Source organism: Diceros bicornis, chromosome 7 (assembly GCF_020826845.1).
Source record: "Diceros bicornis minor isolate mBicDic1 chromosome 7, mDicBic1.mat.cur, whole genome shotgun sequence".
Classification (NCBI taxonomy): Eukaryota; Metazoa; Chordata; class Mammalia; order Perissodactyla; family Rhinocerotidae; genus Diceros; species Diceros bicornis.
The window spans coordinates 85,820,662-85,846,862 of record NC_080746.1 but is presented as its reverse complement, the minus strand read 5'-3'; the positions used below and the strand labels follow the sequence as shown (position 1 = coordinate 85,846,862).

The window sequence follows — 26,201 nt, the reverse complement described above, 5'->3', positions numbered from 1 at the left end:
AGAATGCATTTTAAATAAGTTTAAGTTCAAAATACATGATTCACTGCCGGTTGGAATGGAAACTGGTACAATATTTCTGGAAATTAAACAAATAGAGTAGGTATGACTGTACTCTATGAACCGGCAATCCCACTTCTGGGTGTACGTCACACAGAAATTTTCCTACATGTGCATCTATAAGGATATTCACCACTGTTGAGGCTCAGAGGCAACCTAGGTGGTCATCACTAGAAGGATGGATAAGTAAAAATATGGAATTTTCTATTTACGTAATAGCATCATCTGTAACTAAGGGCAGTATACTTCTTTATTTGCAATTGTTTTCTTGCCTAATTGTACTGGCTACAACATTTATTATAATGTTGCATAGAAGGTGACTTAGTTTCTTTCTAATTGTAGTGGCAGCATGCTTATGTATTTTCCGTTAAGGATTTTGTAGCAGAAGGGTTTTTTTGTACATGTTCTTTATCAGGTTGTGTTTCTTTCTATTCCTACTTTTCTGGTAGTTTTTATTCAGAATGGATGTAGTTTTTGTCCAGTTAATTTAATGCACTTATTGAGATGATCATATGATTATTCTTTTTATTATGTTAATATGGTAAATTATATTGATTGATTTTAAAATGTTAAACCAACTTTGCATTCCTGGGATAAACCTCAACTTAGCTGTGATATATTATTCTTTTTCTATATTGATGTATTCAGTTTGTTAATATTTTGTTAACAACTTTTACATCTATATTCCTGAGAATTATTGGTCTGTACTTTTCTCCTCTTGTAATGTCTTTGGCGTGTTTTGGTATCAGGGTTATATTGGCTTCAGGAAATGACTTGGGAAATGTTCTCTCTTCTTCTGTTTCCCAGGAAAGTTTGTGTAAGATTGGTGTTATATCTTCCTTAAATGTTTGATGGAATTCTGCATCTGGATGAAGTAGAAAATAGGACTTCCATTTTCTTTATATGAAGGTTTCTAATTACAAATTACAATTTAAATTTCTTTAATAGATATTAGTCTTCAGATTTCTTTTTCTTTTGGAATTTGTGCCATTCAAAGAATTTATTCATTTTATTAAGTGTGGCTAAAACACTTTTGATACTAGAGGAAACTACTTATTTCTCTGAGAGGAAAAACTAAGACACGTCCTGCAGTAATTAAGTTGGAAGGACATTAAGGGAAGCTAAGGAAAATAGACTAAGATGTGGCCTTTCTGGGGTCTCTACTGATTGTCTCAGGTGTTCATGAAGTCTCTCTGCTGTGACTCGTCACAATTTGAACGTCCCAGTATATCTTCAGCTTAACGCAATCTGATGTTTGTTCTTTTCACTGCAGTTGCTCTTTGACCAGCCATGTGGCATCTTAGAATTCAGCCAAGATTTCAGGCCCTGAAGCAGATTTCTGGCATTTTTTTCTCTGCTTAGTTATGTTCCCTTCTCTCTGGTACTCTGCCTCCCAGATTTCAGCTGCTCAGCCTCCCAGACGCTGATCTCAGTCTCCCTGGCTCTGTGGTCGAGCCTTCTCTGCATGGCTTACGCCTCCCTGCTTTGCAGTCTCGACACTTCCTTTGGGCAGAAATTGAGGGTAAACATGGGGATCACAGTCCTGCACCACCTGTTGTCTAAAGTCTGAAAACAGTTCTTCTGTAAATTTTGTCCAGTTTCTGTTTGTTTGTGGTGAGATGTCTGGTCCAGCATCAGTTGGTCCATTAGGACCAGAAGAGGATGGCCATTCTTTCCCAGAAGTCTGTAGCAACCCTCTCCTAGGCCAGAATTAGTTAGATTTTCATATTAATTCCTGAACCAATCACAAGCAAGGCGTATGCGATTACCATCCTTGATGCAATCAGATGAGGGTCCACTCATGGAGTTGAGGATGGCAAACATTTTTAAGGCGACATTTGAAAGAGAGTGCATATCAAAGGGATAAGAGGGAACTTTTTTGAGTGAGATAAATGTTTTATAACTTGATGATAGTGCTGGTTGCGCAACTTTATGCTTTCAAAACTCACCAAATTGTAAACTTGAAATTGGTGGATTTTATTGCAATTAAATTAACCTCAATAAAGCCAATTTAAAAATGATTGTTGCCTGCTTTTGTTGCAATATATAGAAAACTATATTTTAAAAAGTACAAATAGCAACAGAAAAAAGAGCTTGAGCCCCAGTCTCCCAGCCTCACAGGGAGCATTGTACAAGATGATGCATTCACCGCAGAATTACTAACAGTCAAAGAGAGAGTGTCTTCCTAGGCCAGAAGCCTTGAGAGCTTTTTTCTTGTGTTCTGTCTCTTATATTCTCCTGGTCACTGTCATCTCTTAGGGAGCCAAGTTCTTTCTCTCTCCATCCACTTGAAGAGAAAGTGCTTTCCTCTCTAATGGAACAGCCTCTTTTCCCTCCGAGGAGCCCGTCCTCCTTAGCCTCCTGTAATAGCCTGCAGACTGAAACAACATGCTGCTGTGTCTTACTTTATCTTCGTAGAGAACTAATCTTTTCTTTAGTATCAGAAGTGTCTTATCCTTACGTTATTTGGGACCATTGGTGAAAGAAGCTGTTGTTAGTTTGAAGTTGCTGCCCTGTAGCAGACACAAGTACAGATGTGTCTGCACAGAGCGTCCATCCCTCTTGTTCCTACTTAGTAGGATTCTGAATCTGTTGCAGCGTCCACCACTCTCCTGCAGCTCAGGTAACTGAGGGGAGTTGACCTCATCCTCTGTCCATATAGCATGAGCTCAGTAAATCTTTGTTGAGAGAACTGTATTTATTAAACTGTGTTTTAGCTTCTCATTTGATCTCCTGTTTCCCCCAGTAGACTTAGGGTTGTTTCGTTTATTAGGTAGTGTTGGTGTAGTGTCTAAGCTCTGGAGACAGGGCCTCTGAAAACGTAAGAGATCTGAAAAAAACCAGAATGGGGCTTTGCACTAAACAGCGTTGGTTAGATTGTGCTGCAATAACAATTATTTCCCAGGTCTTAGTGTCTTAATACAAAAAGCGTTATTTCTAGCTTATGTTACATGTTCATTGCAGGTTAATGATGAGGGGAGGGGCATTCTGGCTTCATAGAGTTGCTCAAGAACCCAGGCTGCTGGAAGCTCCACAGTCTCTTAGTTGCACCATCTAGAAAACATAGCCTTCCTGATTGCCAAGGCAGAGAAAGACAGAATCTGGAGAATTGAGCACAGCCTTTTTTCAGCCTCGTCACTCACTTTCCATTGGGCAGGACTAATCACCCGGCTTCGCTCAACTGCAGGGACTGAGACATACAGCTTTCTATTTGCCCAGAGGAGAGGAGGGCCAGATATTGGTGAATATTATTATTATGTCTACCAAAAATCCAAACTGTGAAAATAAAACTGAAAATCCAAATTAATAAAAAATCCAAAATTGAAAAAGAAAGAAAATCCAAATTAATTAATATTTAATTAAATGTTGACTTCATTTTTAAGTTGGGTATTCATAAACATTTCATTGAATTTGAAAAGTTTGTTTCTTAATTTCAAAGTTCTCAGCATAATTGCTGTAAAATCGTAACAATTCATGAATTATAGTGCTACTTGTATCCAATAATATCAAACAAAAAAATCGTAAGACTATTTTCATGTTTACTGGTACATTTAAAAATGTTTGCTATAATGTGTGATATGGCCTCCAAAATTAAGAAATCCCAAGAAAGTCTTTTAGTGACCCTTAGTAGACAGTGAATTCAATGAGGGCATGGTCTGTCTTGCTTGTCATTTTGTCCCTGGGCTCCAGGACAATCCCTGACATAGTGGAGGGACTTGTAAATACTTGTTAAACTAAGAAAGAAACAGATAATTTAGTTTCCACTTTTGAGAAGGTATACTCTTAGTGCACAGCCTGACAAAAAAGTTCAATACGTTTCTGTAAATGACAAAAAGTTCAATACGTTTCTGTAAATGTTGTCAGAGCCCCAGTAGGAAAGAGTTGGAACACAGAAAAATTGAGTAATTCGAGGAGAATTTCATGTAGATGTGGGCAGGTCTGGAGGGAAAGGGGAAGAAGCAGTTGCTGGAGAGAGGGTGACTTTAGGTCAAGAGACTCGGCTGGCCTGCAGGGACCTTTTCCGAGTCAGATAGAGAAAGTGAGGTGGCAACGTCCACTCCAGGCAGAGGGAATGATGTTTAGTAAGAGAGAGGCCTGAAAGTCCCGATGTGTTGATGTGGTGGTGAGGAGCGCGGCACATCAGGAGTAAGCAGGGCAGGGAGGGTCTGGAGAAGAGTGACAAAGCTAGAAGCAGATGGGAGCCGTACTGTGCGGGTCTGCAGAAACGGAATGTTCCCTCTTGGTTTGGCCCATTGGCTTATCGGGAAACCAAACCTTCCAAAGCATTCCTGGAGGTTATGAACTTCTCTCTAGTGAAAGTAGAAATATAACCACAGGGGCTGGTGCCAGAGAGATTTACAGGTTAGTTTTTGCCTTTGCCCTCAAAATGGGGCTCAAGTATGTTGTGTTTTTTTTTTCAGTCCAATTTCAAATCCTCCACATAAGTTGAGAGATAGAGCCAAGGAGGTATCAGAATATAGCCCTTTCTTTGTGGTGGCTGGAGAATATCTGGATTGAGCGTGGGTGATGAGGGATCTGGCTGGAGAAGAAAGCAGGGGAAGAGAGGGAGGGAGTCTGAGAGCCAGATCTTGAGGCCCTGGACCCCTCATCCTGGACCTAGAGCCGCAGTTTCTCTCGTGCTCCCACTAAGGCGCCAGGGTGGCCCTGGCATAGGTGCCCTGGCTTGGTTGAAAGCTCTGACTCAGCCACTACGCTGTGTCAGGATTGGCTTCCCAGGAGTTGCTGCTGGTTGGCTGTGGCGCCCACCCCAGCCAGGCGCAGACAATTGTCAGTTCCGCCAGCAGGTGCAAGAGCGGTGGTAGGGAGTTGAACAATTTGCTCCGCAGGATCCATCCAAAGGCCAGGAAACGGAGTGCAGGCGTCCTAGACGTGGGTGGGAAATGGGAGGCACCTGTGTAGATGAGCATACTCAGAGCTGCTCCTTTTAGTGTCTGCAGACTTTAGCCCCTGACCTCTAGTCTTGCTTCCTGGGCTGTCCACTTGCCCAGATATGCCTCTCAGAGCCTTTTTAAGTCCCCCACCTTCCTGCTTGTCTGCTTCATGACTGATTTCCAGCCTGTTTACTCTTCAGCTCCTGTCCTGATTACCACCTGGGAAGTCTTCTTAGGTTCAACTGTACTACCGGAGGCCCGACTTGGCATAAGATTTGCTTAGAAGGATATAGGTCAGGAAAAGTAGCATGCCAGCAGGGCAGTCAAATGTTTCCCTTCAGTGGAAGTAGTTCTCGAAGCAGTGCGTATAGTAATCTAGGAGCCAGTCTTTTTTGCACCCCCACCCAAGTTTTAGCTCAGGTGCGAGGAGGGGAGATCCACTTGGGTAAGTACAATAGCCGCCCTGACTTAGAAGCCCTGTGTCCCAAATAGGACCATGTTACAGTCTCAGGTATGGGAACATGGTCCTGCAAGGAGAGAGTTTTCATTTTCAAGACATCCAAGGCTGTGGATTCCCATCAGGAATTTATACTTCATATACGTAAATTTCAATCCAGATGTTACTTACCAATCAGGGGTTGCCTTTACCACAAGCACAGTTGCTTAGTAGCAGAGCTGATCTTCCACCTTTATCAGATCTCCGGGAAACAGTACTAAAATATTAACCTAACGTCAAATTTGTGGAAAAGGAAAAAGGGTATTGTTAACCCCTTATCCATAGAAAGTTTCATTGAGAAGATGCCATTTGAGCAAGGACTTGAAGAAGGCGAGGGAGTTAGCCATGTGGCTATCCGGTGAGAAGCTCTCCAGGCAGAGGGAGCAGCTGATAGAAACACCCAAGATGGAGGCGTGTCTGGGAGGGGTGAGGGACATCAGGGGTTCAGCACATCTGGGGTGGAGCAAATGAGGACAAGAGTAGTGGGAGCTGGTCAGAGGTAAGTGATGGCGACAGAGCTGAAGTAGTGCCTCTCAGGACGTGGTCAGCACTCTGGATATTTCTCTGAGTAAAACAGGGAGCTATTACAGAGTTTTGAAAAGGAGAGTGCTGAAATTGACGTATTTAAGAAGGGTCATTCTGGCTCTTGGGAATAGACTGTAGGAAAGGGGGCAGCACGGTGACTTGTAAGGAGGCTGTTCCAGTGATTCGATATGGACAATAACTCGGGCTCATGTAGTAGTAGTTGAAGTGAGGGGTACTAGTCACATTCTTGATATGTTATAGAAGAAGCTTGAAGTCCCGTCTGTGTTTAGGTTTGCATTCTCTGTAAAATATAACCTATTAAGCTTATTCAAATATCTACATAAATGAATAGGGAACATAAGGAGCCATAGCAAGGTATCCTCAGAAATTTGAAATATGGCCAGTAAATGTTCAGTCGTTGAGAGTGAGGCAAGTAAAAACATAATAAATGCATGTTGCGCAGACTGATGAGGAAGATCCCTGAAGGCTGCGTTGCAGTCTGAGAGGCCAGCACTGGTGCTTCTGAGTGTGGAAAATTTCTTATGCTTCTGTAATGCAACCCACCAGGCATTACTTTGCCTCTCATCTTTGCTCAAGTGCCACGCTATTGGCCAGCTCCTTCACCGCCACCCTCGTTAAAACTGCAGACTACTCCCTACGACGCCTCGCCTCCCCAGCACACTTCCTTGCTTTATTTTCTCTATAGCTCTGATCACCATCTGAGATATAATGTATTTTACTTATTTACTGATTCTTTCCCCACTAGAATATAAGTTCCTCAATGGCAAGTACTTTTGTCTGTTTTGTTCACTCCTGTGTCCCCACTGCTTGACAAATACTAGGCACACATTTATTTTTTGAGTGAATAAATGGTATATTTAATAGAAACCAGTTGAATTTCAACTAACCTATTTTTTTCTCCTGATATTGTTCTTTTTGTTGTTTGCTTTTGGTCCAAGCCTGGGTTTTTTTCTATGCGTGTCTTCTCAATTATGGAAAATTCCAGTCATACAAAAGTAGAGAAAATAGTATAATTAGGCCCCATATCACCAGCACCCATCTTTGTGATTATCAACTCATAGTCAATCTAGTCTCATCTATTTCCCCATCCTTATCACTACCTGGTCCACAAATTATTTTGAGGCAATCCAGGACATCATATTGTTTCAGTATGTGTCTTTAAAAGACTAGGACTCTTAAAATACACAGTTACAATACCATTATCATACTGCAAAAAAATGAGCTGTAATTCTGTAGTGTCAGCACACACACGCACAGAATGTTTCCATAATGTCAGCAAGTATATCCAGTCACTGTTTAAGGTTTCCCAGTTGACTCACATATTTAAGGTTTGTTCAAATCAAAATACAAATAAGATCTCTATATGGCAGTTCAGTGGAGGGACCATTTATCTATTCCCACAGTAATGCTTTTAACAAAACCCACAATACTTCGCAGGTAAAACAAACAAATGAACAAGAATTTACTGGGAATGTATCTGGGGTCAGCTTGGCAGCTCTGTCAGTCTTGTCTGGGCTCATTTGCGTATCTGAGTTTGGCTCTTGGCCCTGTGGACTGGCCTCACCTGGGGTACTTGGATGATTTCGTCCTGATCCACGGCTGTCATCATCCAGTAGGCTATCCCGGGCGTGTTCTCTTAGCAGTGGCAAAGTCTCTTTTAATCTGTTGGTTTCCCCTCTGTCTCTCTTTATTTTCCTTGCTGCAATTTATTTGTTGAAGAAAATGCTGGTTTTTTGCCCTGAAGAGTCTGATTTTTCTGATTTTATTCTTATAACGTTATTTAACGTGTTTCTATACCTCTATATTTCCTATAGATTGTAGTTAAATCTAAAGGGCTGATCTGATTCAGGTCTGATAATTTTTTTTTTTTTTTTTGTCAGAAATGTGTTTCTAGAGTATGTTGTGTACTTCTAATAGGCACATGCTATTTAGTTGTCTTTTTGTGGTGCTAGAGGCCATCACTGATCTTTGCCTAATTCTGTCATTTCATTAAGAGTAGCAGAATGGTGATGTTCTAATCCCATCATTGCTTCTTTAAACAGTTTTATTTATTTATTTGTTTTTTTTGTGCGGAAGATCAGCCCTGAGCTAACATCCATGCTAATCCTCTTCTTTTTGCTGAGGAAGACCGGCTCTGAGCTAACGTCTATTGCCAATCCTCCTCCTTTTTTTTTTTTCCCCCAAAGCCCCAGTAGATAGTTGTATGTCATAGTTGCACATCCTTCTTGTTGCTGTATGTGGGATGCGGCCTCAGCACAGCCGGAGAAGCAGTGCGTCAGTGCACGCCCGGGATCCGAACCCGGACTGCCAGTAGCGGAGCGGGCACACTTAACCGCTAAGCTACAGGGCCGGCCCCCATCATTGCTTCTTAATTTTTTAGCTGGAGTACCTCTATAAAGAAAAACTTTTCCCCTCATCAATGATTAGATTTCTCTGAAATGCAATCAGAATGGGAAAGGCAGGGCAAATAAGTCAAGAGTATGAAAAGAGGGAAGAAGCTGTCCACTGAAAACCAGCACCCTGTTATCAGAAGGGAGAAAGATGTTGGACAGGTGAAATTAGCAGATGTCCACTCTGCCAGGAGAGGGAATTATTTGGTCCAAGGACTATCTCTATGGCTATTAGAACAAGGATGTTCGTTAAATAAGTCATTGAACATATGAGTCACATAGCCAGCACATTTTTCAAAAATTCCATTTTTCTAAGCAACTGTAAAATAATGATTTGGTTTTCTATATTAATCTGCCTCCTGAATTTTCAGTTATACTTGTCTTGCAAATGAACAACTTCATTTAGGAGTCTTTTGAATGTGATTAGTGGGAGCCAGCCTTCTCAAGTCAAATCTGCTCTAGGTGTTTAATACCAGGCAGAGTAAGGACTAGATTCTAAACTGTGGTGAATTCTTCGAAGTCATACCATCCTGGAAGGCTCTTTTGCTAATGGTAAGCCTCTGTCTTTCCACTTAGCTCCTTCAACCTTCAGTAGTGTTAGAATGGTGTATTTCCTGATATAAATGGATAAACTGGCTTTTTGATTAACAAATGAGATTCTGCTGTGAACTTGTAACTCTCAGGGCGGGTTAGTTCTCTAGAGTCTAAACATTTCTGAGTGACTGATAAAATATAATTTGGAGGCCATCCAAACCAGGACCTTATTCCATTCAGTAATATATTATTTTGAGAACTTCCTGAGTGTGGCTGGCTGGCTTCTCTTCTTCATATCTAAAAAAACAAAACAAACAAAAAATGTATAGTTTTATTATGCTTACAGGATAGGTATAAACAAGAAATACAAAATGTAATGAAATTTAGTGAAACTTTTTGCAAGATCACCCAAGAACTCAAGGTTGCCAAATACAGTGGTCACTTCCCTCAGCCTCTTAGCAGCTTTCCACACAGGGGATCTCTTTCTTGAAAGACTTCCTTCATGGGGCTTCCAGGATATTCGACTCTCCTGATTTCCCTTCTCCTTGAAAGACTGTTGGCTTTCACTTGCCTCGGTGGGATTGTCCTCATCTTCCTGACCTCTAGATTTTGGGGTTCCCAAGGCCCAGTCCTCATCCTTCTTTTATTCTGTCTATGTTCATTCTCTTGATGACTTAATTCAGTCTCTTAACTTTAGATCCCACCTATATGGTTCGCAAATTCATGTTTCCAGTTCTGATCTCGTCTCTGTACTCCAGGCTTTTGTATGCAACTGTTGCCTTGACATCTCCACTTGGCTATGTAATAGACATCTCAATTTTAACATGTCATAAATTAAATTCTTGATTTCTACTTTATCGTCACCCGCTCTCCCCAAAAGCAAAGTGAACAATAGAAGCTACTCCTAGTGCAGTGGGGGTTGTGAGTACACTTTCATTGACTAGCTCTGTAACTATGAGGCAAGTTATTAGTGAAGATTAAATGAATTAATATATGTAAAGCATTTGGAAGAGTGCCTGGTACCTACTAAGAATCATTTAAGGGTTAACTGTTAGTATTATTATTATTGTTATTATTGTGTTGTCGTTGTTATCATCGTGGTAAATGACCTCTCCGTTCAGCTGCTTGCTCAGGCCAAGTACTCTGGAGTCATCCTTGATTCTTCTCTCTCATACCCTGTGTAAAATTCATCAGCAATTTCTGTTGGCTCTACTTTCAAGTGTGTTCTGAATCCTGTCACTTTCCACCACTTCCGTGGCTACAACCAAGTCCAAGCCATCATCTCCTGCCTGGAAAATGACAAGAGCCTCCCCACTGATCTACCTGTTTCTGCTCTTGCCTGTGTGAGGGTTAATTTTATGTGTCAACCTGATTGGGCCGTGAGTGCCTGGATATTTAGTCAAACATTATTCCGGGTGTGTCTGTGAGGGTGTTTTTGGGTGAGATTAACATTTGAACTGGTAGATTGAATAAAAGAGATTGTCCTCCCTGTTGTGGGTGGTCCTCAGCCAGTCAACTGAAGACCTGAATAGAACAAAAAGGTAGACCCTCCAGTGAGTAAGAGAGATCTTCTCCTGCTGATTGCCTTGACCTGGGACATCTTTCTTTCCTGCTTTTGGATTTGAACTGAAATATCAGGTCTTTTTGGGTTTCGAGCCTGCCAGCTTTTGGACTAGAACTTTTACTGTCAGCTTTTGTGGTTCTCCTGACCTTCGGACAGAAACTGGAACTGTACCATCTTCTCTCCTGGGTCTCCATCCAGCTTGCTGACTGCAGATCTTGAGACTGCTCGGCCTCCATAATCGTGTGAGTACATTCCTAATAATAAGTTAATCTCTCTTATGGACGTAGATATCAATATCTATCTTCTGTTGGTTCTATTACTTTGGCGAACCCTGACTAGTACACTCTGTAAGTCTATTCTCTCAAAACAGCCAGAGGAGTCCTTTAAGAAGATAAATCTGGTCGCTTCGGTCCCCTGCTCGAGACACTCCAGTGGCTACCCGTTATGCTTGGAATGAAATTCAAAGTTATTTCCGTGAAGGCCCTGCGTGACCGGACCCTGACTTGGCCCCTGAGGCCCGTCTTGTCTTAACTACTGCTCTGCCCGCTCACCACACTCCTTCCATACTGGCCTCCTTGCTCTTCCTTGAAGACGTAACTCTGGATTCCATATCAGGGTTTTTAAATATGCTGTTCCCTCAGCCTGGAATGCTTTTCTTCAGATATCTGTGTGGCTTATTCCTCCTTAGTCCAGGATTCTACCTAATATCGATTATCAGGGAGGCCTTCCCTAATAACCGCTCTCACTCTCTTATTATCCTGCTTGATTTTTTTTCTTGGGCTCTTACTTGACATTTTATTAGTTACATATTTATTTGTTTTTATCTGTCTCTTCTGGTTAGAATGTAAGATCCACGGGGTCAAGACTCAGTCTGTTTTACTCGATGATTTTGACCAGTGCTGGACGGTGCCTGTACACTGTAGATGATCAGTCAGTGTTGGTTGTTGAACAAACGCCTGAGACATAAATACCTACTTTGTTCTGCTTAAACTTCAGATAGTTGTTGTTCGCTCTTGCTGGCATCCTGGGCCAGTCGTTGAGCTTAAGCGTAGCTCACACAGCCACTTTGTGCAGAGGCCTTTTTGGACGCTAGAATTAGGTCTCGCTCAGGTCTAAACAGATTTCTTTATTAGTGAAATTCTTCAGACAAACTCAAATGTATATGCTTGAATTTTCAGATATCTTAATTAACAGACAGAAAGAACCAATTTCCTTATGCACAGAAATCCTATCTGTGTCCCATTTTTCTTCCTGGTCAGCTGAAAATAGGAACTAGAATGTGCGATCACATGTGTGACTAGATAGTGGTTTCTTAGCCTCATGCTGCTAAGTGGGTGATTTATTCTGGGTTCCAAATAACTAACTTGTCATTTTTTAATGTTAAAAAATGGTTTATTTTTAAAGACATGGTAAAATATATTTTAGGAAATTGCTCATAATGTCTGTGACATAAAAAATGGAGTAAGACCTGCTCATGCTAAGCCCAGTCAAGCAGTATAGAGAGGTTCTAAATGATTTCCAGTCCCTCGTCCGCAGGTACTAATTATTAATAGTTTTTCATGCTTCCTTCCAGAAAGGAAATTATGCATACACCAGCAGAAAGAAGTATTTCTATTTTTTATTTACACAAAGGGATCATACTTTACACATTATTCCTCACTTGCTTTTGTAATTCTACAGAGTGACCTGGTGATCTTTCCATTATCAGCTAATAGAGATCTTCCTCCTTGTGTCATGGGCTACATGGTATTCCATAGTCTAGATATGTCATATTTTATTTAATGAGAACTTTAATACTGAAAAGCACTTGCTGTTTCCATTTTTAGCTATAATAAACACCCTATACTATATATCTTGGTTGACTTTTGCAAGTGTGACTGTTAGCTAAATTTCTTGCAATGAGTTGCTAGGTCAAAGAGTACATATACTAAATTTTGGAAGATATTTTCAAATTGCCTTCAAAATGTTGCATAAATTTACCCTTCTACCAACAGTGTCAGCCCTGGTCATTGTTAAACCTTTAATATTTTTGCCAATCTTGTGGGTGGAACTAACATCTTGTTTTGGTTTGCATTTCTTTAATTATGAATTATGAATTATTTCTATGCTTATTTACCATTTGTTTTTATTTCTCTATGAACTATCTCTTTATATCCTTTGCTTATTTTTTATTAGATTACTTGTCTTAATCTTGATTCATGTAACTTCTATATATGTTAATGAAATTATTTCTTTCACATATGTATTACAAATATTTTCTCTCTCTTGAGTATAATTTTTTTATTGAATAATTTTTTATGTAGTCATATGACTTCTGAATTGTGTCTTGCTTAGAAAGGCCTTTCCCGTTCTAAGATTTTGAATGCATTTATTGGTTTTTTTTCTTTTAGAACACACATGGTTTCATTCTTTAAGTGTTTAAATCTTAGATCTTTCTGGAATTTAATTGCTACAAATCAGAGAGGGATCTGGCTTTATTTTCTTCTTAATTGGTTATCTCATTACCTCAAATCTTTTACTGAATAATCTATTCTTTTTGATCACTTATTTGAAATACTCATTCGTCAAATGGGTTTACATTGGTTTTTGAATTCTCTCTTCCATTCTCTTGATTTGTCTGCTTCTTCTTCCATCCCAAACGAATTGCCATAGCTTCTTACCATGTCTGATTATCAGGACGAGCTTGTCCTTTCTCATTTTATTTTTCAGAATATTCCTGGCTTTTGGTATATGTTCTTTTTTCCAGTTGGACTTTAATTAATCTGTAGAGAGAGGAGGCTAAAGAAACCTGTGCTTGTTCCCACCTGTGTTTTTTCACACATAAGCGTAACAACTACATGTGTTTATTTCAACTGGCTACTAGACCATTGAGAATATAACTGGTTTGTATGCTCAGAATGACAGGTGGTGGAAATCTGGTTTCCCCAAACATGGCCCCAAACAAGAAATAACAGAATTCTCAGATGGAATTCTAGAGGCAGGGATGTCTGTGTGTAGGCTGTCAAAAATCTTGTGATTTCTATTTCTATGTGATAAAACCAACCAATAAATGAGAATAATGAGGGATCCATTAAAAATATTTAAGAATAATTCCTAATTTATTGACTAGACATTTTCCTGCCTTCCTCCCCAACTCTGAAAGTTCACTTGGTGTGATCAGATATCATTTTTAATTTTGTATGCTTTTTATTTGACATTTTCCAATCTTTTTTGGACTCTTCTACTATACTGGCACGAAACTTAGAACAGTCTCCCTGGGAATCTGATGCCCTTTCAGTTCACTTCTTAAATGTTCTTAAATATTGACAGCCATGAGTTCAACTCCTAAAATCCTCTCTTTCCCTGCGGATTCTATATTAGATTTGATTTCTTTTCTTATTTGCTCTTCCCGTTATAGAGGAGGTGACGGCTAGCATGTTGCCCTAAATGCTTAGGCTCCAATCCACCCCTTTTTAATATAAGTTGATGTTTTAGCAGCTGGCTGCTCAGCCCAGAGAGATTTCAGAATCAGTGCACATTTTTTGGAACTCTTATTGGAACTCTTAATCTTAGCAATGTTCTAAGGTATGTATCATTATTCTCTTTTAACAGAGAGTAGACAAGCTAAGAGAAGATGAGGGGAGAGGAAAAAAAATAGTTCTGTTCATTATGCACTGATCATGTGCAGAGAGTTGCTGCACACTTTACTCTAGGAGGTGAGGAACCACGCGTGCTGTGCTCACCGGTCCATCCTCAGGGTCTGGCATGCTGCCTGCGACACGATGCGGGCTGACCATGATTTGTCGAGATCTTGAACACACATCCCTGCTGCAAGGCTGCATAGAAATGGCTGGTGAATGGGGCTGTTCTCCCTGCCCTGGGGAGTGTGTTTGTGGAGCAGCCCTGTTTGTGTCCATGCAAAAGAAAAGCTTGACTAAACCTGCATTGCTTTCCTTTGTTTTATCCCACCCCTCTATTCTCAGTGACTTTGGGAAAGCCTAGCAGAATTTTTATTTTCCAACAATCAGGTTTTCACCTTGCAGGTTTGGTCCCTCTTGTGAAGGCTAGGGGAGAGGCATCAGGGGCAGCACCTGGAAAACTGCTTATTCTAGAAGGGATGCATCTGGAATGTCTCCCTGTGTCAAGTGTTGTTACTGTAGTTGCTTGGACACTGCAAAGCATTATTCTTTTGGAGGCAGTGTTTGGGTTAAATTACAGACCTACTCCCACGGATAACAGTTCCATGAGAAGAAAATGTGTTTCATATCTTAAAATTTCAATTTTTACTTTTGAGACAAACTCGGGCTGGTTTTTATTTGGCATTTAATGCTGTTTGTTTTATCCACAACACTCCTTCCCATTAGCAGAATTAATCAAGGGTTGATTACACCTCCTCTACAAAGCCACTCAGGTTTTCAGTTGCTCTGTCTTCATTGTTTCGCATGCCTGTGACACAGCTCATGATCAATCACTCACTTGAAACGTTTTGAACAACAGGGCTGCTGCCTTTCTGACCCTGGAAAGCCTGCAGAAGGCCACCATCCTTTCAGCATGCAGGAAGAGGTCCATCACAGTAGCCTCAGGGTCTCCTAACTCCGAGGTAATTTTTCACAGAAATGTGTTTTAAAATTCAAGAGCAGTTATATGCCTTTTCTTCTGAGTTGCTGAGCAATTTAATGTCTTTTTAATGGGAGAAGCCATTTGCGTTGTCCTGAAGTGTTATAGCCTTTAAACCAATCACAAGGTTCCACCAGGCTCCATTTGCTCCCAGATTCCATGGGCTATAGTAACAGTGAAGGAGAAGTCATACTCATTTCTCAAACCCTGTTGGCTGTTTCTGTTGCTACTAATGTGAAGATTTGGTTTTTAATTTGTTGTTGGTTTCTGCAAAGCACAAATTTTATTATTGGTTTTAAATGATGATAGATGCTATTATTTTAGGTATATGAGAAAACAAAACAAGATTGTGGTGTGACAATCCAATTTTAAATTGTTTGATTAATTTATTTTAGCGGCATATAGCAGAGACTATTCTTTATTATGCTGGAATAAGCCAATTTACTGTAAATCAGTCTAACAAATGAAATGCCTGGAGGTACCTTATAAACTACAGTACTGTTTTTATTTAGTAAATATAAATGAATCAAATGCAAATTCTTGAGACAGCTTAAAAATGTTTCTAGCAACATATGTATATAAATCACTGACCCAACTTTCATAGTTGATTATATTCAGCTAAGATTTTGTTTGTTTACATCTTCTCATTTCTGACAAAAATCTGAAATTGGCAACCATTCTGAGTTATAGCTTTCCTTTCATTTGGTTGGTAAGGAAGGTTCTCCATGCTTCATTCTCACTGGCCATACTATAGTCTGAATGTTTGCCCCCCCCCCCCATTCATTTGTTGAAACCTAATCCCCAGTGTGATGCTATTTGGGGGGGGGGCTTTGGGAGGTGATTAGGGGAAGAGGGCAGAGCCCTCATGAATGGGTTAGTACTCTTATAAAAGAGGCCCCAGAGAGCCCCTTCCTGCTCCTTCCTCCGTATGAGGGCACAGCAAAGACGGTCATCTGAGAACCAGGAAGCGGGCTCTCACCAGACCCCAAATCTGCCGGTGCCCTGATCTTAGACTTCCCAGCCTCCAGAATGGTGAGAAATAAATTTCTGTTGTTTATAAACCCCCCAGTCTATGGTGTTCTGTTATAGCAGCCTGAGCAGACTGAGACAGCCAGAAGATAACTTAAATGAAACGGCGGTAAAGCTTTTATAAAAGTCTGAGATGACAGTGGATGATTATGCAGCCAGTGCAACAAGAATTAATATTAGAGGACTTTCGGTAGATTCTACTGAGTGAGAAAAGCAAGATGTAGAAACGCATGTGGGGAGGATTGTTGTGTGTACGTAGAGGGGTGTCATGTGTGTGTACCTACATATCTCCATATTTAGAGACATAGAGATCTATAGTTATAGATGGAAATGCACTGGGTTTCCCAGGGGTGAGGTGGGTGGGAATAGAGCCAATAAAAAAATTAAAAGAAAGTAAATACTCCCCTAAAATGCAGGTTTTGTGTTTGTTAAAATGGGCATGTTCATACCTGTTTTTTTTTTTTTTTTTTTGAGGAGATAGAAATAAGGTGTAGTGGAAACCCTTCTTCATTTATAGAGCAGTAAGTAAATTAGATTTCTCTATACTTAATAACTTAAATATTGAATATTAAATAAGGGAAACTAGAAATATGGTTGATTTATTTGAAAAAAGATGGAATAATCAACTGCCCTTAATTATTGGTAAGCAAAAGCCTCGAGGTGGGGGTGACTGTTCCTTATAGGGCTTGTCTTTCCTTTACTCGACAAGCATTTTTTAGGCCAGGCCCTATGTTAGGTGCTGGGCAGGCTACATAGAAGTAAGAGAGCGCAAACTTCAAGGAACCTGTAGTATAGTGGGGGAGACCAGCAAGCAATTGATTGATAGCACGTTTGCCAAGTGGAAAAGGGGAAGGAGGGAAAGCTCTCCAGGCAGAGAACAGTGTTCACACAGCCTCAGATGTGAGAAGGAGCATGGCACGGGCGGGGACTGTGGAACGGAGTGTGCTTGAGCGCTGCAGGGGAGGAGGGCTAGCTGGGCGGAGGAGGGCTGGGGAACATCGGGAGACAAATCAAGGTGAGTTTGGGTGAGGTCGTGTCGTGGCTTTGGGCCTGCTGTGAAGAGCTCCGGCTTGTACTGCAAGGGATGGGAGCTCCGGAAGGTGTTTGCGTGGAGGTGACCTGATTGGGTTTTTCTGGAAAGGCATCTCCAGCTGCAGGTGGAGGGTGCAGTGGAGGAGTAAGAGATGCGAGGCAGTGAAACCATTCAGGAGTCTTTTGCCAAAGACAAACAGGAGAAAATGGGGGTGTAGTCAGGAGAGGAAGGAGATGCTTGGGACGTAATGTAAAAGTAGGCTTGACAGAAGATGGTGATTGTTGTGAGAGGTTGGGCAGGAAAGTCAGGGGTCAAATATGCCTCCAGAGTTTCTCAGAATAAAGTTGGTGTGATAACAAATTCTCCCCCATTAACTTGATGAGAAGGCAGAGGGCTTAGATTTAGAACATGCTTATAAACAGACCCACTCTAAACACAAAACTAATTTTTGCTGAGTGTTTATTATATATCAGGCAAAACATATGACGTACACTCTCTCTTTACTAACATTCATTCAGTGAATATATATTGAGTGCCATCTATGTGCCTGATCATGTTTTAGATACTATTATTATTATTATTATTTCCGTCTTATAAATGAGGAAACTGCAGCTTGAAGTGGTTAAGGAAGTTGCCCATGGTGTCACAGCTAATAGATGGGCGAGTCAGGGCCAGAATTCAGGTTAGTTCAACTCTCAAACGCTTGTCAACAGCCATGCTGTGTTGCCTTTCTGACATTATGTGGAGTGAGTGGGCCCGTATTTGCCTGCAAAGCTGGAGACACAGCCTACCCAGTTCCACATCTACTCCAGTGCCTCCGCATGTCTCTAAATAACATGATTTCCTTGATAACTTTTCATTTTTCCAAGCTATTGATTTCTCTCCATGAAAGACAGGGTATCATTCTTCCCTCTCCCTGCCCCGCTACACTGCACACATGCACCCTTTGATCTCCCTCATTCCCAATACAGTGATGACCTGATTTTGGTTTAATATATTCACTATTCTCATGACGGTATTCCCTAATCACAGCAGAGCCATGTATAAGAGGATGGTCGCTTTTCTTTTACTACACCATTTTCATGTTTGTTGTCTTTTGCTCATTTGCTTCATCTTCTAGGTGCCTGTTATGAATGCAGCTGTCTAAAGTGCTTCTGAATGTGTTCATTCCCACCCGGGTTTCTCTCTTGTTCCTGCACAGATGTCGCCTGCACTGTTCTTGCCTGTACCTGTCTGAATCCACTCCTTCTCTGCCTGGTACACCTGTAATCACCTGGGACCTTCCTTCACGATCATCACGAGGCGCCTTTTACCTCTTCTTTGTGTTGTATAGCCTGTTTCTGATTTTTCTTGTCTTTCCTATTTAATTCTCATAGAACGTAACTTTTTTGAAATTTTTTCATGTTTGAAAATATATTTATTTTTTCCTTCCTTTTTAAATGGTAGTTTGGCTTGGTCATGAATTCTAGGTTGAAAATAATTTTCCTTCATATTTTTAAAAGGATTTCAGCATTGTCGTCTAGCTTCAGTATTGAGGGCAAGCCACTATGAATCCCATTTTTCCTTTCTGGTAGCTTGAGGGATGTTCTCTTTGTCCCCAGTGATCTGAAATTTCCCGATACTTTTTGTTTTGTTTTGTTTTTCTTGTTTGTTTGTTTTGGTGAGGAGTAGGGTGATTCTTCTCTTTGATTCCTTCCTCTCCTCCTTCTCCCTTCCTCCTGCATCTTTTAGTTTACAAGTGTGGTATAATAAGAAATACATTCGGTCTTTTTGCCTGGTTTCTGGAACAAAGCTCCTCAAACCCTCGGACTTCCCGAGTGATAGGAGTGTCACTTGTCATTCATAAGGAGCCCCTTTGGAGCAAATCTGAGCTTTAATGAGGTGACTTAGGGTGGTGCCAGAAAGACCAAGTGATTAGAGGGTTGGAACTTTCAGCCCCACCCACCAGCCTCAGGGAAGGGGAAGTGGTGGGGGAGACTGCAGATTAAGCTCTATAAAAACTCTTGAACAAGATTTGATGGAGCTTCTGGGTTGGTGAACACATCCACATGCTGGGAGGGTGGCACACCACCGTTCCATGGGGACAGAAGCTTCTGCTCTAGGGATCCTTTCAGACCTCACCCTGTGTGTCTCTTCCTCTGGCTATTCTTCTGTATCCCTTATAATATCCTTACACTGAGCTGGTAAATATAAGCAAATGTTCCTCTGAGTTCTTTGAGCCACTTTGGCAGCTTAATTGACCCTAACAAGGGGGTTGTGGGAACCTCTAATTTATAGCCACTTGATAGAAGCACAGATGGCAACCTAGATTTGTGATTGGAGTCTGAAGTGGGGAGGGTAGTCCTGTAGGACTGAGTCCTTAACCTGTGGGATCTGTGCTATCTCCAGGCAGATGGTGTCAGAACTGAGTTAAACTGGACACCCAGTCAGTGTCCATTGAGAACTGGACAATTGCTTGGTGGTATTAGAAAAACACACATTAGAAGAAGCCTTCCTTAGATGTTTACTGATCTGTGACTTTGTGCTCAATTTTTTTTTTTTTTTTTGCTGAGGAAGATTGTCCCTGAGCTAACACCATGCCAGTCTTCCTCTATTTTGTATGTGGGATGCTGCCACAGCATGGCTTGATGAACGGTGTAGAGGTCCACACCCGGGATCCGAACCTGCAAACCCTGGGCCGCAGAAGCAGAGCACACGAACTTAACCACCATGACACTGGGCTGGCCCTCTGTGCTCAATTTTAAAAGGGAACTAAAAAGCTAATTGAAAATATAAAAACATGAGTACAGCTTGTCGACTGAGAGCTCCCTTGCAGGTTACTCTGACTAGGCCTTTTGAATGGGGAGCCTCTAATGTTTATATCCTCTAGGACTGATGAGATTCTATGGAGAAGAATCTTCAGTCTCTTTCTTGGAAGGTGAAGCCTGGTTAACGGCATTCTGCAAGCCCAGTCTGCTGGGGATCTCTATTTTTAGTAAGATGTCCCTTAAGGTCAGCTGTTCTCAGTGACATCAGTCCAGAATTGAGGTACTTCTATCTTACAATCTTTAAAGAAAAGACCTACAGTCTTTTGCTGGTGCAAAGCGTTGCTAGTCTCCTGGCTATTCAGAGTGGGTTGAGGATCTGAGACCTACTACACTTTCAGATAATTTCCCTTTTTAAAGCCCTTCTCCCTTTACCCACATTTTCAGAGATACCTGACAGTGCCAGTTTCTGAGTCTTTTGGGGATCCAGGGTTTATTGTTGCCAGCTCAGCATTCAGTTTTCTAATGTCTGCTGTATATCTTTTCCTTCTGCTTCATACTTTCCAAAAATTTGTTTTTATTTCATCTCATGTTCTCCATGTTTTTGTGGGTTTGTGCCTTTCAACATTCCCTGTACTATTTTAGTGAATTTGATAGGTAGTGAAAGTAGGTATGTGTATTCAGTTTCCATCTTTCCCCAGAAGTCTAGAAAATGCCAGGATACTCTTGAGTCTTTTGTGATATAGCTGTGCTTTTGATTTCATTTATTAAAACTAGTTTCCCTAGTGGCATCTTTTATGGAGATGAAGAACAGCTAGCCAAAATACTCTCATTAAATGGACTGAAACAGCCATGTTTTTTTTTGTTTCTGCCATCAAGTGGCTCTATGATTTGAGTCAAATCCCTTAAACTGTGCTCCTTAGTCTATGTCTCTATAAAATAGAAATAGTACCTTATGCTCACAGGTTATTATCAGGATAAATCAGATAAGCTAGCAGTGTTTTGTGAAAGGGTTTTAACGTGCTCCATAAATGCAAGCTAATCTATATGCAAAGACACTTTAGTGTTCTTCAGAGTATAAACAGTATCAATTCATAAACCCTTTTCTCCACAGATTCTTTGTTTTTCCATTGCCTGATTATTTTTGTTGCTTTTCCCTGAAACTTCTGTCCCTTTTCTAAGAGCAGCCAACTGCTGTCCCCCATGCCAAGAGGAGGGAAATGATTGTACTCAGCTCTTCCTTGTCAGACTTCTGCCAACACCTCCTGTGGCATTTCTTCACTAAGACAAAAACAATGAGGGAATAAATTCATCTTCAGTTCACTCTGTCTTCTCTGTTTCTTCTGCCTTTGAGGATTCCATCTGGTTACCCTCGATGGGGGGTTTTTCCCTTGTGCCATCACCAAAGTTGCAAACCAAATGACAGTGCCTGTCAGCAGCTTATCCCAGCTGCCAAACTGTGGAATACACTTGCTCTTCTAAGTGAAGAAAAAAATACTGACAAAAGAGGCCTGGATTCAGTGACCTAAGCCAAAAATAGTTACAGGCAGAAAAAAAAAAAATCTATCATTTGTGATTCCCTACTGGCAGCAAAGAACTCCAAAATAGCTGTTCTTCTCCTGAACTTTCTCTGAAAGATTAATTATCTTGTGATTCTATAACATCAGTTCCTGAAATACATGTGCCAGAGATACAATTCTTGTGCACCTTTTCTAAGAAGTTTCTCTTGAGGCTGTGGATGGTTGGAAGCTATACTTTTTGCAATACAAGAAAATAAGATGGATTTTGACTTCTGGACTTGCAGTAGTTGGGACCAGCCCAGCCCTCCAACTTTAAACAACTAGAAATTTGGACAAAATATATGGAACAACATTTCTTTAAACATTGGATAATAGGCATCCCAGAACTCAGATCCCTGAGAAGGGAAACAAATAAGTTGCGTCCTAAAATCACTTTGGTTTTCTGCCAGAGTGACAGGGATGGGGATCCCAGGAGGAGCAAAATTATCCCCCTGATTTCAGGAGATAGAGATCACCGTGTGTACAAGAGATGAGGCAGCTGGAATTTGTAGGATAGAGTACAGGAGAGAAGAGAGCTATGCAGAGAAGAGCTCCAGAAATCTGCATATGAGTCCCTTGGGGCTGATGCTGAATACAAACCCAGAGATTTATAGGGTAGAAACCAGTGAGGCCAGGGAAAGATAATTGGGTAGTTATTAGCTGAAAATTCCCATAGCTCACACAGGGCTGGGAGATGTTAAAATTCTGACCAGCTAGAGTGGAGAGTCCTCATGTAACACCTGGGACATTTCCATAAAGACTCTAGAAAAATCATACTTGAGAAGCATGGCAAAACTAGCCCTAACATAAAGGCTACTCTAGACTTTTCATAACAGCTGAAAAAGGGGCCTTGAAAAGATCAACCTTATTGGCGAGTTAATTAACTGCCTGGCAGAACAATGTCCAAGGCTATTTAAAAGCTGAAACAAAATCTAGCGTTTGAGAATGTAACATTAACAATGGTCAATATCCAATAAGAGGTACTAAAGCAGTATGGCACTTTAAAACAGCTATTATTATGCTTAAAGATATAATGGAAAACATGAAAATAATGATGAGTCATAAACTAGAAAAAAGAACCAAAAGACAAAAATCAGTAAACATTGAGATATGTGAATAAAGTCTGTCCAAACTGAAAGAGAGAAAAAAGGCTGAAAAACATCAACAGACCCTCAACAACCTTTGGAAAATACCAATTTATTTGGAGTCCCAGAGAAGGGGATAGAGGGCAAGAAAATACTTGAAGAGGGCCAACCACGTGGCTTGGCGGTTAAGTGCGTGCGCTCCACTACTGGAGGCCCGGGTTCGGATCCCGGGCATGCACCGACGCACCGCTTCTCCGTCCATGCTGAGGCCACGTCCCACATGCAGCAACTAGAAGGATGTGCAACTATGACATACAACTATCTACTGGGGCTTTGGGGAAAAAAAAAGGAGGAGGATTGGCAATAGATGTTAGCTCAGAGCTGGTGTTCCTCAGCAAAAAGAGGAGGATTAGCACGGATGTTAGCTCAGGGCTGATCTTCCTCACCAAAAGAAAAAAAAAAAAATACTTGAAGAAATAGTGGCTGGAAAATGTTCAAATTTGATGAAAATTATAAAACCCCAGTCCCAAGACGTTCAATGAACTCCAAGCAGGTTAGACACAAAGAAGACCACATGGATACATCATAGTCAAAGTACTAAAATTAAGGTTCACTCGGGCAGGGAAAGACTTTCACCAGTCGGCTCAGTTTGGGGTGCGGGATGAGTCAGCTGGGAGAGGCCCCACCAGGCGGCACATGCCCTGGGCTGGCCAGCTGGGCGAGGCCTCTGCCTGTGCTCCAAGCTGGGGAGGCGGTGCTGTTGGCTGGACTCCGCATTCAAGAGGATCCCCGGGAGGAGTCCCTGGTTGGGCAGGGCTGTGGGCTGGGCCCCCTGAGGGGACAGGGCTGTAGGCCGGGCTCCCTAGTTGGGCAGCGCTGTAGGCTCGGCGCCGTGGCTGCCTCTGTTCTGTGGCCATGCTTCCTGGACCCGTGGGGCCGGAAGCTATGCTCAACAGTTGGGCAGTGCTGTGAATCTGCTTTCCTACACAGCAGGGTGGTAGAATGGGCTCCACAGCGGGTACAGCCTGTGGACGGGGCACCCAAATCTGGCAGAACTGCCTGTCAACCTAAATAAAGAGGTAAACTAAGGCAAGCTCAAACTGCCAGAAACTGAATTTATTTGGGAATAGCAGAGGTATTGCAATTCAGGAAATGTAAACTGTAGCAAGCTATAGGCGAGTCTGTTAAGGGTTTGGGGGTTGTATTATGGGTGAGGAATGCAAAGAATGGGGGAAGTCCAGCCAGAGTCTAAGCAGTAAGTTCAATGGTTTGAAGAGGGGGAGAGATTTCTTGGTCTATATTCACTGATCAGGAGATAAGCGCCGGTTTTTCTGTAAGTCAAGTGTTTACCGGAAATCAGCCTATGGGCAGAGCCGCTGGATGAGATTACTGCTCTGGTAGCACTGCAAGCAGGAATGCGGTCACCAAGAGCTGAGCACTGACTGGCGTAAATGCTGCCCTTCTCTGTCTCTATCTGATCCCCGTGGTTGAGCCTGGCAGATTACCCCAGTGGGCCCTGTGAGGCGAGACCCGAGTGGGCCTCCTGGGAAGTGTCCTGCAGTGCTGGGGGAGCTGGATGTCCAGCTTGGGCTCTCTTTTCCCACTGGAGAAACCGTGAACCCCTGGGGGCCCTCTGGGCGTTACTGTGCGGGCCTGAGGGAGGGGCGACGTGGTCAGAGTGCAGCGTCTCTTCTTACCCTTCTAATGTGGTCCTTCTCTGTCCCTGTGGTCCAGGACGGTGTTTCAGCCTCACCCTCCAGGATCTGGGATTTTCACAATGGTGTTTTGTCTATGGATGATTGGTGGTTGGTCTTGTGATGGGAACTGAAGTCAGGAACAACCTATGGCAGGAACTTGATGATGTCATCAAAAGTTGTAAAGGAAAAAAACCACAGGCTGAGAAAAAATATTTGCAAAACTTATATCTGATAAAAGAATTGTATCCAGAATACAGAGAGAACTTTTACCCCTCAATAATAAGATGAACAACTCAATTTTTAAAAACATGGGCTAAGATTTGAATAGACGCTTCATCAAAGAACATGTACAAATGCAAATAAGCATATGAAAAGAGGCTCAACATCATTAGCCATCAGGGGAATACAGTGAGATGCCACTACACACCTAGTAGAATGACTGAAATTAAAAAGAACTAATAACAGGAGTTGGTGAGGCTGAGGAACAACTGGTGCCTTGTGCAGCGCTGTGGGTGCAAAATGGGGCGGCCAGTTTAGAAGACGGTTTGGCAGTTTCTTATAACTTTAAAAATACACTAAACATACCACCCAGCAATCCTACTCCTATGTATTTATCCAAGAGTAAAAGAACCAAAAAGAAGCAAAAACAACAAAAAAACATTCACACAAAGATTTGTACCCAAATGTTGAGAGGAACATTATTTATAATGGCCCATTACTAGAAACAATCCAAATGTCCAACAATTGGTGAATGGATAACCAAATTATGATACATCTATACAACGGAATATTACTCGACAATAATATGGAGCAGAACACTGTGTGCCAGTAATTGACGCCAGGGTAGGACTCCAACTACATGGAGGATAGCAAAGATCATCACAGTGCCAGCCACGAGGAATGGAAGTCCAAATACTTCTTTCCACTGCATCTTGGTATCAGAGTTGCCAAGGAAAACACAACACACTCAAGCACTGGATGGAGCAAAGCTTTCACTCACATGGAGAAGAGATAGAGCAATATCAGCTCCAATAGTGTGTGTCAGTCTCTCAGGGCTGCGGGTGCCCCTGGCAGCTGACGCAGGGAAATTGGCCTACATGCACCCCCTCGTACTGCAGCAGAGGGACCCTGATCCCTCCCAGTTGGACTCTGAAATACTGAAAGCTGGGGCCGTGCCTGAGGGCCATTGACGTACATGCCTAAGCAAAAGCAGGGAAAGATAGTCCCACACGAGGTGATAAGCCTGGCACGGGCTGTGTGGGCTCCGTATCTCTTGGTAAGGAAGTTTTCCAGGCCCAAGGCCCACTATGTGGCTGAGCAGGGGTCGAAAGACTGCATGTATGAGACTGTTTTCCCTAACAAATAAAAAGGAAATGAAGTACTGATTCATGTAGCAGCATGCATGAATATCAAAAACTCAGGGAAATAAGCCAAGACACAAAAGACTATACTCTGCATGATTCCATTTATAGGAAATTATAGAAAAGGCAAAATATAGTGACAGAAGCAGATCAGTGGTTGCCAAGGACCGGCGACTAGGGGAGGAGACTGACTGCAAAGGAACTTGAGGGAACATTTTGGGGTGATGAATATGTTCTGTATCTATATGTGATAGTTTTACAAGACTACATATTTTTCAAAACTGTACGCTTACACTGGGGATATGGCAGTTAGTAAAATAGGTAACGGTCTTGCCCTCATGAAGCTTATATTCTCCTCTCTCTGCACATAACCACGCGTGGCCTTAAACTGGTGGAGAAGTTTAATAATTTATGCTGATCATTGGCCAAAAACTACTTGTTAGGAGGCTTCATCTGGGCTGTAAGATCTGTGTCCACAGCTGCTGCTCCAAATCCCATGGAAATGCCTGTGGTTGCTGCCGCAGTGTAATAGCTTGCTAGGGCAAAATGCCATAGACTGGGTGGCTGAAACAACAGAAATGTATTTTCTCACAGTTCTGGAGGCTGGAAGTCCAAGAT

General features: G+C 41.8%; 1 long non-coding RNA gene across 1 annotated transcript in view; it reads left to right on the top strand.

The window, feature by feature from the left end:
* Window positions 1-8,334: 8,334 nt before the first annotated feature.
* LOC131408963 (uncharacterized) overlaps window positions 8,335-26,201 on the top strand; it is a 44,241-nt gene continuing 26,374 nt past the window's right edge. Inside the window, exons 1-2 of the long non-coding RNA XR_009220837.1 lie at window positions 8,335-10,721; window positions 14,071-15,058. This is a non-coding gene — a long non-coding RNA (uncharacterized LOC131408963). The remainder of the gene's footprint in view (window positions 10,722-14,070; window positions 15,059-26,201) is intronic.